Source organism: Pyrgilauda ruficollis, unplaced genomic scaffold (assembly GCF_017590135.1).
Source record: "Pyrgilauda ruficollis isolate IOZ18807 unplaced genomic scaffold, ASM1759013v1 scaffold115, whole genome shotgun sequence".
Taxonomy (NCBI): Eukaryota; Metazoa; Chordata; class Aves; order Passeriformes; family Passeridae; genus Pyrgilauda; species Pyrgilauda ruficollis.
The window spans coordinates 1,485,053-1,499,279 of NW_024509766.1; positions in this window are offsets into that span (position 1 = coordinate 1,485,053).

Below are 14,227 nucleotides of genomic sequence, written 5' to 3' on the forward strand. Positions count from 1 at the left end.
GGAGTTCCAGTTCCCATCCAGACCATGCTGGGGTTTTGTGGTCACCCTATACCCAGTCATTGTGGTTCCTGGGTGTGAAGAGGTTTGTGATGCCACATCCAGTGCTGGGAAATGGCACTGAACTGGGTTTGTGATGCCACATCCAGGGCTGGGAAATGGCACTGAAATGGCCCTGAACTGGGTTTGTGATGCCACATCCAGGGCTGGGAAATGGCACTGAAATGGCCCTGAACTGGGTTTGTGATGCCACATCCAGGGCTGGGAAATGGCACTGAAATGGCACTGAACTGGTGAGTGGGCATCCTCCTCATTCCCTTTCCCATTGGAAGTGTCTCCCAGTGCTGATGTGATTCTCTCCTGCCACGCTGGAATCCCCAGGAATTGCTGTTGGCAGCACCTGGACATCCTCAAAATGCTTCCATGTGCCGCATAATTCAGAGCCTGGAAATGGGAGTGTTGAGATTTCAGGTTTGCAGACAGAAGAGTCCGTTCCAGGGTTATGCTCAGCCCCTGCAGAGTACCAGGAGGTTTGTCCTGCACTGTGTGAGGTGAAGGCAGAAGGTTCCCCTGGAGAGGCTCCAGCCCCTGCCTGGAGCATTCACTCTGCCCCACTACGCTGCTGTTACGTTCAGGTGGTTAATTACTCTTGCTCTTTAAAAGAATAAAACCTCATGTACTTAAAATAATCCCAATTATTTCATTGTTCAGCCCGAGCTGAGCCCAGCCACCCCCGCTCCTGCAGAACTGCTGGAAAGGCTGCTCCTGACAGGGAAAAACTGATGGGCATTAACTCTGTGAGCAGCAGCTGAGGGGACTGAGGATTTGGGGGGACCATGGTGCTGCTCTACCTGCAGCCCCCAGGTGCCTCTCCAGGACATCCCAAGGATCATCAAATCCAGTTCCAGTTGATGTATGGCAGGGCCTGTTGCAGTAGGACAAGGAGTGGGGGTTTTAAACCAAAAATGCTGATTTAGACTGGATAAAAGGAGGAAATTCTTCCCTGTGAGGTGGAGAGGCTCTGGTACAGGTTGTCCAGAGAAGCTGTGGCTGCCCCATCCCTGGAAATCTTCAAGGCCAGGCTGGACAGGGCTTGGAGCAACCTGGAATAGTGGAAGGTGTCCCTGCCCATGGCAGAGGGTGAAACTGGATGATTTTTAAGGTCCCTTCCCACCCAAACCATTCCAGTGCTCCACGACGTTGCTGAAACGCAGGCTGGTGGTGCAGGGCTGGCTCTGCTGGGGACGCCCTGGAGAAGCAGCTCCTGATGGGATGTTCTCCTGGAGGGATGGAGGGATGGCTGGGGGGGCCTCATCTTACAAAGGGGACCCTCAAAGCAGCCGAGCAGGATCCTGGCAGTGCTTCCATCTCCGTGTGTGCCGGAGGCACAGCGGGACCTCGGGCGCGGTGGCTCAGACTCGCTCGTGCCGGGGTATATTGGTGTGTTTTGATCCTTTTTCTTGCCAGTGTTATTTTAATCCGCTTTTCTCTCACATCAAACTGCTCTTTCTGCAGAACACAGAGAGGCATCGGGTTTGTGCCCTTTGTGATTGGTAGCAAAGGGCTGTGATAGCGTTTTTCCTTTAGAAGTGGAGGTTTTATCCCTGTGATAACTTTAGCTGCACCACAGTCATCATTCGGGCTTCTCGGCTGGCTCGGATGAGTGCAGGGAAAACGCTTCCCACATTTATTAGAGGAAGAGAGGGCCGAGTGTTCTTAGGAAGGTTCCCACTCCTGTCACCCAGGTGGCTCAGGTGGGTTTGGAAAGCAGCTGAGTTCAACCAATTTCACCTTCTGCCTCCATCTGAGGTGGGCTGTGGCTTTATCAGACTTCAGATCGAGGTGTTGTCTGGCACCACTTCCAGGGTGGATGATCGCCAGGAGCAGCCTGCTTTTCCTGGGAGCTGCACAGTCAGAGGGAGCCCTTTCTCTCCAAAGCCTGTGTTTCCCACATAGAAAATAACATGTAGGGAATGTTTTTTTTCAGATGAAGGAAGGATTAAGGCGCAGCAAGAGCTGATTTGCCAAAGGGCACCCGGGGAAGTGGTGATGGATTCAGAGATGGAAGTGGAATCCTCAGCTCAGTCCGTGCCTGCCCCACCACCCTTTTCCTTCCCTGCTCCCTGGCTGCCCAGGTCTTATGGGATAACCAGGACTTGGATTTCCATCCTCTTAAAAGAGGCAATTTAAGGAGCTTTCCGGGGGAGCAGAGCTGCAGGTCACCTCCTCACTGCTGAAGATGTTTTTCTCCCTCTTTCTCCATCCTCGTGCTCCTTCAGAGCCTCTTTGCTCTCCTCCTTTCCCAGCGCTCAGAGCCATTTTCCCAGCTTCAAAAGGTTTCCTAATTACCCTAATGAGGTCAGGAGAGACCAAACGCTTCTGTGACTTAAAGCAGGGGTAGGAAGGACTTGGGAGGGGGGAAATATCCTGACTGGTGCCTGAACGAGGTGTCATGGGAAGGCAGCATCTCCCTCCCTGCACGTTCCCCCCACCTTCCCATCTCCAGCAGAAGGAAAAAAAAAAAAAAAAAAAAGGGAAATGTGAATGTGGACAGAAGGTCTCAAATGTATCAAACAGCTTTTAAAAAGAAATTCCTTTTGCCTGTCAAAAGAACAAACAGATACACCAAAAACTGTCAGAATTAGTGTTGGAGTAATTGCAGCAGCTCTCCAAGGTTAATGCTCCATTAACGAGCAGCTCTCACGCAGCTAAAAGCCAGGACGAGACAGGTTGTCAAAGGCTTCCAGGAGATTAAAGCGCTGCGTTCCCAGCCAAACTCTCCCGTGGATGTTGTTTGGGAGGGAGGGAAGGGGGGTGTTTGTGGGGTGGAAGCATCACCAGCCCTGGCGTTGGCGGAGAAGCGTGACCCAGGGATGGTTTCCAGGCCTTGGTGAGGTCGCTGCCCCTGGGGCCTCACTCGGTTTTAAACACTCCAGGAATTTTTCAGCACCTTTGGGCTGAGGTTTAAATTTGTCCTAAGGGCCGCCTCGGGTCTGTGAGATCCGTTCTGGTTGCCAAGAAGAGTGGGGCCAGGGTGAGTGGGTGTTGGGGGCTCAGACACCTCAGGAATTAATCCTGCCTGGGCTTCAGCCAGCCCAGGCGATTCCTTGTGATCCCAGTATAATTTGGAATGGGATTGGGGTCTGATTTCATCTTCAGGCCAGCACAAGGCTCATTTAAAAAGAACTGACCTTGATAGTTCCTTTGTAGAAGAAAGGAAAACCATTCCAAACTTCCAGTGAGGAAGCATCACCTGGGGGCACGTGGTCCAGCAGTGACAGACCCGGCAGCAGCTTTGGGATCATCTTCCCAGGGGGATCTGGGTGTTCAGCACCTTCCAGCATAGCACTGACTGCTCATGGTGGATGTGGCTCTGAGCTCAGGGTTTTGTAAAGCAGAGCTTTACAGGAGTTTCGTGTCCTGGCAAAGGTGGGGTTTGGGGATTGTCCTATGGAGGGCTGGGAGTTGGACATTATGATCCATGTGGATCCCTTTCAACTCAGGATATTCTGTGATCCTGTGATTCTAAGGTGCATTTTGAGTGGCAAGAGGCAATTACATTCCACAGCCTTGGAAATGTGGTGCTGAGGGCCACCCTGAGCCATTTCCATCCCAACTTCTCTGTGTGTGAACAAATCCCGCCTCAAAAGGTGTCAGTGGCTTCCTGCTGCTCCTTGTGATCCCATGTCCTTTTTCCAGGCTGTGGCTGGTCACAGCTTCACTGTGGGGTGTGAACTTGGGGTTGGAGGGTTGGAGATCCCTGCCAGGATAGGGTTGGCAGGGTTGGAGATCCCTGCCAGGACCAGGACTTTGTTCCACGGCCACTCCCACGCCCCAGTGCAGCAGCCAGGGCTGAGAAGGCTGGTGAGGAAATGGAAAAGGAGAGGAAAATAATCTAAGTGGTGAAGCTGAGCCTTGTGAAGGGGCTGGTGGAGAGCAGGGGGATCCCACAATGCCAGACCCATCTGGGATGACACTTTGGGGATGTGGCTCCAGCAGCAGGGGCACAACATCCCCTTGGACCCCTGGAAACAGCTGCACCCCCATAATGTGGGACTGGGGACCTGAGCCTGGGATCCACCGTGGGATCTGCAGGATAGTGGGTCAGTTTTGGGTGGTGAATGGCTGGAAGTTGACTCAAGGGAGGTGTGAGAGGCCCTTGGAAGGAGCAGCCATGGGCAGGGGAGATGAACAATGCCATGATTAGGGAATTAAACCTTTCCTGTGCTTCTCTTTCCCCACCCTGATATAATTTGTAACGATCAGACCTGGGGTGCAGCAGGACCAGACGGGGTGAGTCGTCTCTACGAGAGCAAAACAAGCTCCTGCCCAGCCCCTGCCTCTTCATTAAGTCGATTTGCATTCCTAATCTCCATTTTCCGTTATTATTTTCCCCCTTGTGCGGAGTGTGGGAGATTTGCATAAAGTTCCTTTTTTCTTGTTTTTGTTCACGCTCAAGGTCAGAGACTCGGTGAGACACTGACGAAAACAATCCCCTCCTCACCCTCCTTTAATTCTTTACAGAAACATGTCCTGGGGATTTTAACATAACAATTGCTGGGGAAGGAAGGGGGGACCCTGCACGGAGCCCTCGGTGGGGGGAACCTAAATGGAGCCCTTGGAGGGAGGAGACCCCAACAGAGCCCTTTCTCCCTTTCTGTGCTGGAAACGAGCTGCCAAAGGAGAGTTTCAAATCCATGACAAGGGAAGGGGGAGATAGATCTGGGAGCAGCACCAGTCGGGCCTCATCCTGCTGAAGTGGGAGAGCTGGTCCAGCTCTCTCGGAGCCATGGCTGGAGCAGAGCCTGTGCCAAACCCTCTCCGAGCTGGGAGCACCCACCAGCACACCCAGGTCCTGTGCCCTGGCCAGGGCACCTCAGTTCCTCCAACTCCATGTGTTCACAGGGAATGGTGCTTCCCTGGGACACTTCTCCAGCTCATCCCATTTCTTGTCTGGAATCCTTGGAGTTGAGGGGTGCCCCGTTTGGGAATGCTTGGGACACCCTGGGCCCTTGCAGTAGTGGGAGCTCTGGGATTGATTTCTGAGCTTGGGAAGGGATGGCGGTCTCTCAGAGGGAGCCCAAATCCTCTCATTCCTGCTGTGATGTTTCACAATGTTCCTCATGGTTCCCGTAGGGAGCAGGGCTGGGTGATGTGGCTCAGACATCGCTCCCACCTCCAGGTGTTGGGACAAGGACAGCAGCCCCTCCCAAGGAATCCAGTGTCCCTGTGGCTGGTTAAAGGAAGAAGGAAAAACTCTCAGCCAGTTCTGAGGGGCTCATGGAGCAGCTCTTTCCCCTCCATGGAACAGTCAGGTTCCTGATTTCCAGATTTTTCCAGATTTTTCTGGATCTGGTGCTGCATTCAGAGCCTGGGATGGGGCACAGGGGATGCCTGAGCTCTGCGTATGCCCAATGGGTTCTGAACCCCATAAAATGGGGAAAATCCCTTTTTAGCCCTGGGGTGTTTGCAGGTTTCTGCTGGATATGGGAAGGAGGGAGTGAGGAATTGGCTCCTTTTCATGTGCTCAAGCTGTGATGGTTTTAACGTGTCTAAATCATGCAAATCCCAGGGTTTGGGCATGTCTGAGGTATCCTGGTGGGCTGCTGAGTGACTGGATGGTGGCTTGGGAGGGTGGTGGCCCAGCTGCTCCCAAGTGACCTGGATGGGAACAGGGAGGGATTGACTTTAGGAGCAGAGGAATGTCAGATGGCCGGGCCGATGACGGGGCTGGCAAGAGCTGGGTTTTGTCTGGTGCTGTGAGCACAGAAATATGTCTTATTTCCCAGAACTGGGAGGTGCTTTTTTCCCGAGGATGCTGCAGGGCTCTCAGCTCCCGTGATGTGAGTGTTTTCATGCCCCTTTAATGCTTCACTAAACAGTTTGAGCTGCCGCCTCTTAATGCCCCAGCAAAGCACTGAATGCTCCGGAGCGGAAAGAGCAGCAAGGAAGGAGGGTGATGGAAAAGAGAAGAAAAGAGGCTGTGAGGAGACACAGAACCAGGGAAAAGTCACCTTTTCCCTTTCACATTCCTGGTCCTGGCTGTTGTGAAGGCAGCTGGATGTTGAGGGTCCCCCCAGATTCTGCTGCTCCGCCGGGGAAGAGTTGGGCTTTGCTCGCCCTCTCCCTGCCCTTCCTGGGCTCTGTCCCACACCAGTGGGCACATAGTGGGGATGAAGATGGTCCCTGGGCCACTGGAGGGGACCCTGAGGGGCAGATATTTGGAGCCTGTCAGGATTCTCCTGACCTCTGGCTCCCCTGGGCCGACATCCATCGGATTGGATGATCACCACGCTGGTGATCCCAGCCCACTCTAATCACCGGGTGTGTGCTTCCCAAAGCTTGGGAGAAGCCAAGGACCGGGGGAAAAAATAAAAAAAAAAAATCGAGTTTTAACCCACCCAGGGAAAGTTTGGCCTCCTCCCACCCAGCTCCGAGAGGAGCTGCCGGCTCTCCTGCTCTTAATTCAAGTCATTGCATTCCCTGCACTCCGTGTCCCCTCCCCGGCACCGCTTGCCCTGCGGTTTGATCCGTAAGTACCAAAGGTACCGCCTCGGGCTGCGACATCGGCATCCTCGGTCGCCATAGGAACGGGAGCTGGGGGTCCCGTCCCCCCGGGGCCCAGCTCCGGGGGCTGAGCTCCAGCGAGCCTCTGAAGCTGGGCTGCTCAAGGCCGGGGGGAGCGGGCTCTGCCAGCCTGGGAGGGAGCGGGAGCGGCCGCCGAGCCCCGGAGCACAAAGACAGAGGTTATTGGTGTCAAAGAACTCACAGCTCCGGAGGCTGAGCCGAGGATACAGCTGCTCTTAGCAGAGGGGAGTGAAAACCGGGAGGAGGGAAGGGGAGAGCTGGGAGCTGCAGCCAATTATTGCCAGGGGGGTGGGAGGAAGAGGAGGAAGGTGATGGAGATGTCAGCGGTATGGAGGATGAGGGTCAGGGCTCGGTTCATTACTGATCATGCAATCATTGAATATCCTGGGGAGAAGGGATCCACAAGGATCGTCGAGGCCAGGTCCTGGGGATGTGTTGTAGGATCTTTGCAATAGGACAGGGGTGGTAGTTTTAAATTAAAATAGGGTGGGTTTAGACAAGATATAAGGAAGAAATCTGTCCCTGTGAGGGCGGGGAGGCCCTGGCACAGGTTTCCCAGAGCAGCTGTGGCTGCCCCATCCCTGGAAGTGTCCAAGGCCAGGTTGGACACTGGGTCTTGGAGCAACCTGGGATAGTGGAAGGTGTCCCACCCATAGCAGGGGGGTGGGACTGGGTGATCTTTAAGGTCCTTCCATCCCAAACCATCTTGGCATTTCGTGACTCATTTAGGTTGGAAAAGACCCTTAGGATCTGTGCCCCTGCCCACACAGCTGCTGTCCCCGATGACTGGGAATCAAAGCAGGCCTGGGGGTTTGAGCCTTGGCTGCGGCTAAGCCAGGGGCAAAGGCAGCTCCTCCCTGAGGGGACACAGCCCTGGGGTCGCTGCCGGCGGTCCCCACTCCCCACCCCTGGTGAGTGACGTGCGGAGCCGCCCGCCTCCCTCCAACCACCTCCACTTCCTAATTGCTGACAGTTATTTACTGTAAAGACAGGAGCACACGCACCACCGGCTCTGACAACTCGTGTCAAAGCCCCGCCAGAAACTATCGCTTTACAGCTTTATTTATTGCCCCTTTTTTTTTCCCAAACAGATCTATTCCCTCTCCCCTCCGGGCGCCGCGCTCCTGCCGGCGGCCGTGCTGCGCCGTGGGGCTCCCTGCCCAGAGCCATCCCAGGAGCCCCCCCTTTCCCGGTGCATGCCTGGCTGGGCGCTGACAGACGGGTGCAAACTGAGGCTGGCGGAGCCCCCCGCACGCCGCCGTGTTTATTTGCTGTCTCTCAGCCCCTCGATGTTCAAACATAATTGGTTCTGCTCGGCGCAGTAAACACTGATGTGTCGCATCAGCGAGCCGGAAGGGCACCTACACGCAATTAAAATAATTGGGCGCGTACCTGGCTCTGATCCCCCCTCCCCGACGCTGTCCTCCCTTCATCTCCTCCTCTCCATCCTTTGTTCAATCCTGTCAGCCCATCCCACTCCTCTCGGTGCCCATTCTCTGCCAGTGCAGGGTGAGGGGGTGCCCCACGGAGTGGGAGGTGTCCCGTGGAGAGGAGCATCCAGCACTGCTGGCCTTGGCCTTGGCACGAGTGCAGGATGAGTTCTCCGATGAGGGAGATGATATTCCAGCCCAGACCCATGAAATATAATGAAGGCCCAAGGGACTGTACCAGCTCCTCAGTTAAAAATGATGCTGTTATATTTAGACAAGGTAACTGGAGGCCCCTCCGGACAGCGCCGAGTACAATTTTTTGTTTAATGATTCCATAATCTGATATAATATCGGGCCTGTAAGACATAATGAAGACCTGGGGGAGTTTACATCTTCGCAGCTTTAAAGGGTCCCTGCTCGGGGACGCGGCCAGGTGGAGGTTTGAACTTTGATGCAGTGAAACGTGTTTTTCTCTGGGTTTGTTTGACATGATTGAGGGAATCCAGCAACCACAGGGAGAGGGAGTGGAGCAAGTGCAGCCATGCTCACACCAACCCTCAGCTGGTTCTTGTGCTGAGGGGGGGCACTGGAAGAGTTTGGGGGGCCCAGCAGGGCTGTGCTGGGATCTGCACAGAGGTGGTCATGGTGGTGGGGGCTTCAGGAGTTCATGGTGGTCTTTGGGAGGTTGTGGTGGTCTTCAGGAGGAGGTTGTGGTGGTCTTTAGAGGCAGTGATGCCTCCAGAGTGGAGCAGCCAAGCCCTGCTGTGGGCAGGGCAGAGTGAGGGTGCTTCTACCCCAACTTAACCTCTGCTTTTGCCAACCCCTGAGGTGGAGCTTGCGGTGCTTTAAGCAGTTTTGGGGATTCCTGCTCCTGCAGCAGCTCATGGTGGGTCCTCCTGGGAGCAGCACCAGCAGTGCCAGGCTGGGCACAGCCATGCTCCCTCTGGCTTCTCCCACCTCTCCCAGGGTGAAGCCCCGCTCAGCCCCACTCCCTGCGCTGTGATCCAGAACTGAGAGTGGCATCAGGGCTGCTGGCCCCAAAACTGGGAGAACAGGGCTGGCAGAGCCTGTGCCACACTTTGCTGAGCAGTTGATCACAGGTTGATCACAGGGTGAGGGTCAGGATTAGCGTGAGGGTCCTTTGGTGGCGGCCACACAATGGAGTGACTTTTCCCCCAAAACACACAGCGACACCAAACATCTCCAGGATCAGCATCGCCAGTAAATCTCCCGGCTGTGTCCATTTGGGAGCAGATCATGGATCCTCACCTGGAGGAGCTGGTGGTGATACCTCCATCGTGCCTGCTGTGTCCCGGGCTGGATGCTCCGGGACTGCTCCTGGTGTGCTCTTGTCTGGGTATCCGTGCCGGGAGATAACCTAATCCCATTTAGCCTTGGAGAGAGCCGGCAGATCCCTCCCCTGGGAGCCAGCGCGCGGCGGGGGGTGGTCTGTAATGAATTCCCATCATTCCAGCACAAAGGGAGCTTACAGGAGCGCTCGCCGCAGAAAATATGAGGGTCGCTGCCCTATCATCCCTCCGAGACATCCGTCGTAGTTCAGTGATTCCCGGCTGCTGACAGGCAGCAGCCCTGGGAGGCAGAGCCGGGCCTCGCCTTCCCGGCTCTTTCCCGCCTGGAAAATGCCTTTTTCTGCCAAACGAAGGGATTTAACACCCTGCTTGGGGCTGTGCTCGCCTATCACCCACCCGAGCAGGTGTGGCCCTGTGGGACATCACCCCACGGTGCCCATTCTCCTTCACCCCGGTTTGTTATTCATCTGTATTCCAGCAGCTCCTCGAGGATCCCGAGGGAAAACCCTGCCCCAAGTCCTGTGGGAGCTGAGAGGTGCCTCAGCCGCTGGGTGAAAGCTGGGGGACGATGCTGTGGTGGTCTCTGGGGGATTGTGCCTGCAGACCCCAGGGTCAGGTTTGGGGGTGCTTGAGGAGCCACCGGGGGGTCCCTGTGACAGGGAGGCTCCAGGGAACCATTCCCCTTGCCAGGGCCCGTTCCAGCTCCCTGCTCTCTCTTCCTTCTCACTTTTATTTATTTAATTTATATTTTTCCCCCCCCCTTATGGAAAATCACACGGTGGAACCTGCCACCTCCAAGCCGGGTTTTCCTGCGGCTCCGTGGCTCGGCCGGGATGTCTCACCTCGGGAGCTGCCAATCCGTCTCTGTCAAGCTGTCAACCCGGAGCGCGGGCTGGAGCCGCTGCAATTCAAAGTGGATTAACTCCTCGGGCTGCCCTCCCTCCCCCCGCCCCTCCCCATTCCACTTGGGTGGGTTTTGGCCGAACAGAAAACGCTTTTCCCCTGCGCTTTCCATATTCAAAAGCTCCCGGAGCGCAGCCGGATGGCAGCGGGGGCCGCGGGGCCGGGGCTTCAGGCCGGCGTGCGGGGCCGGTGGCCGTGGGAGAGGGACACGGTGGCCGTGGGAGAGGGACGCGGTGGCCGTGACCCTGCGTTGTGTCCCTTTAGCGCCGTTAATGGGGTTCTGGGAATGCTCTGTGCAGGGACCCCAGAGGGGTGAGGGGCTGAAGACCCCCCCCCAAAACTCCCGGCTGTTCGGCTGCTTGTCCCCAGAGGGGCTGCGGGACTGGGGGGGGCTATGGAGCTGCGATCTGTGGGGGGCTTTGTTTTGCCGGGTGTTTTCCCCAATCCGAGCAGGGGTCGGGGCTGTGTCGCATTAGCGGCCACCGGGGGTGCGCGGTGACAGCCCCGGGGGGCCGCGAGGGGCACCGGCACTAGAGGGGGGTATTGCCTAAGCAATGCGGTGCTGCCGCTCCGCCGCCGCCGCCGCCGCCTCAGCTTTGGGCCGAAACCGCAGGATTTTGGCCCTTGACGGTTTCCCGGCTGGTTTTCCAGGTGTCGGCTGCGCTGGTATGCAGGTGCCACCCTGCGCCGTTCCCGCCCCCTTCGCCAGGGGACTGTGGGTTAATTCCTGCTGGGAAATTGCTCTGCGGACACTGCTGGGAGCGGGCGCTGCGGTGCCACCGTCCCCGATGGACGAGGGACAGCGGTCACCAAATGCCACCGAGCCGAGGGGAGCGGCTCTCTCTCGTGACAGCACGGCTCCGGCGTGGGAAGGATTTATCCGCAGCTGGAATTTGGGGCTGGGTGTTTTAACGAGCATCAGATGAGGCGGCAGAACGCGCCCGGTGCTGCTGCGGGAAGGTGTGAACGGCCCCGGGCGAGGCGTGTCCGTGCCCAGGCTGCGGGAGGGGTTTGGGTGTTCCCGGATTCCCACCTGAGCCGCAGGCTGTGGCTCTCTTCCACCCCCCTGGAAGGGAGACACTGCCCGAGATCCCGGGGGCCACGCAGGAGCTCCCGGTGCACCCACATTTGGGGTATGATTGTGGGGTTTTGCGGTTTTCCATGTCTGTGGCAGCTTCCTTGGTATCCTGAATAAACTGGGAGCTCAAGGAACGTGGGAGGATCCAGGGAGCAAAACCTGGGAGCCAGAGCTGTGCCACAGTCCGGCCACACGGATGGGTGTCCCCAGCGCTGCCCCCCAGCCCCTCCAGCCAGGGATGGGCCCCTCCCTGACCTTTGGGGGTTGATGCCTTTGGATGGGATCAGAGTCCATGGATGGGGGCTGGTGCCTGTGGGTGCCACACAATGCCAAGGATCCCTTGGCTGGGGGCATCAGCACCACCCTCTTATGTCCATGCCGGGCATCTGGATCCTGCTGCCAGCTGGGGTTTCCCATCACACTAATCCCTTCCAGTTCAGGAAGTTCAGGGACCTGCCCAGGCCCCTTTTTTTCCTGTTGCAGCTCCATTCCCAGCAGCCTGGCTCTGCTCTGCTTCTCGGTGCTTCCCGGCCCTTTCCCTGCAACTCCTCACCTTTTTAATAGGAAGGGTTTTTCTATCAGTAGCAAATATTTTCCATAATTTCCTGGCCGATCCAATTAATGCAGAGGAAGGCGGGTGTGAATTATCCCTCCCTGCATCCAGCCTTGCCCCCTGCATGGAGCTGGGGGCTGGAAATTGCAGGATTTACAGTAATTAAGGCAAATAGTTGGTTTTCTTTGGTTAGAAAAACAACCTGGTGCTGTTTGGAGAAGCCAGAAAAATCCTGGAAAAGGTTTTCCTTCCCGTTTACCAGGAGTGGGGAAGGAGAAGTCCTTCCATGCAAAGCAGGGTTGGGCTCTCCCTCAGGTTGGGACTGATCTGGGCTGGGAGGGAACGCACTGGAGCTGGTGTGGGGCTGCTCCTGCCTGATCCCAATGGATCATCCCGTTTTCCAGGGAATTTCATCTGGGATCCCCCACAGCTCCTGTGGAACTGAGCTGGGATGCACTGGGCCGAGCTGGGATGCACTGGGCTGAGCTGGGATGAACTGGGCCGAGCTGGGATGCACTGGGCGGAGCTGGGATGCACTGGGCTGAGCTGGGATGCACTGGGCCGAGCTGGGATGCACTGGGCTGAGCTGGGGTGCATGGGGTTGAACTCAGCTAAACTGGGATGCACTGAGCTGAGCTGGGCTGAGCTGGGATGAACTGGGAATCTCCATCTGGCGAGTGCCCATCGGTGACCTGGCACCACAAGGCATGGCCGAGCCCTTGGCCAGCACGGTGCCCTTTGGATCATCCCCCTTCCCCAAGCCACTGACACTGCCAGGATTGCTCTGTGGGGTGGCAGCTACGGATTTTGCCACGACCCTGGACCCGTCCCTGGAGCTGGCCCTGGAATGTGGCTCTGCCAGAGCTCACTCTGCTGTCCCCGAGCTGGGAGGAACCATGGGAACCACGGCCGGGCCTCCTGTAGGGCCCAGAAAGGCTTTTAGTGGCTTGGCTGGAGAAATGGAAACAAATGAAGTTGACAGACAAGTGTCCGGGTTTATGGCAGCGTCCGCTGACAGGAGGGAGATTGGCTGTCGGGGGCTTGATGGAGACGGATCCTGATGGGAGCAGGATGAGGAGATGGATAACCTTGATGGAGCTGCGGCGCGGAAGGATGCTCCGGCAGCATTATTCCAAAATAATTCGGTTTTTATTTGTTTTGGTTTGGGGTGGGAGGAGGGATGCTGAGCCCCACAGTCCGTGGAGTTTTTCCTAAACAGATTTGCTAAATAAATAATGAGGAGGATCCATATTTTATTTATATCCCACCGCTCCGTGTGGCGCTGGAGGTGTTTTACACTGGGCCGCTCCCTCCCTTTTAGCACGGACAAACTCCTAAGAGCTCGTGAGACGGAGATGGATTTACAGGGACATTTGGATGCTGAGCAGAAGGACAGGCAGCGGGATGTGCTGGAACTGCTCCTCCTGATGGACTTAATGGGCACCTTGGTGCTTTGTGAATCCAACTGGAAGTGTCTGTGCATATGGAGGCACCTGAGGAATTCTGGTGGGAGCCAGCTCTGGCGCCGAGGGGCTCAGGGGGAACCTATACACGTGGGAAGACAATCCAGGACACGCAGGGGGACATTCCATGGTCCCTGGGGAGGAGGGTCAGGAGTCTCTCTGTGTTCACTCACCCTTCTGAAAGAGTTTTTGGAACTTGGGGGGACCTAAGGGACTCTGGGAGCAGAGCAGGTCCTGTCCAGCAAGGACGAGCTCCCCTGGACAGCCCGAGAGGAGCGTCCTTGCTCAGGGATGTGACACCGTGGGGTGTCCTGCCTTGGGGATGTGGCTCTGGCACCGTGGGGTGTCCTTGTTCAGGGACGTGGCTGGGTGGCACACCTGTGAACAAAAATCCCACTGGATTTTCCGTGTCCAGACTCCCCAAAGTCTGTCCTCCCCAGAGCTGGACATGGCCCCACAGCAGCTTCAGGGCTCTGTGTTATTCCCATCACTGTTTTCCAAGATTTTGACAAAGCAGAGCGATCCCTTAATGCTAATTATTGTTTAATTTATCCTTATGTCAGAGGTGAAAAAATGTCCCTGCAGAGGGTGGGACTCTCCCTGTCATCATCTGTCTGTCTGTCTGTCTTTCCTTGGCATCTGTGGGTTGCAGGACATGTCCCTGTCCCCATCCCCATCCCCATCCTGTCCCCTCCAGTGCGAGCCCCTCACTGCCCCTTCCTAACTTTTCCTGGCCATCGCCCCCCGGGCACCCCAAACCCCCCTCCCTCAGGGCAGTGGACCCCCCAACCTTCCTCCTGCTCCCAAAGCCCCCCACCCACCCATGTGACCCCCCCTTCCAAAACCCCAATCCCCTGCCAGTGCACCGCTCCCCTTTCCAAAACCCCCCCCCCCCGGTGGAGCCA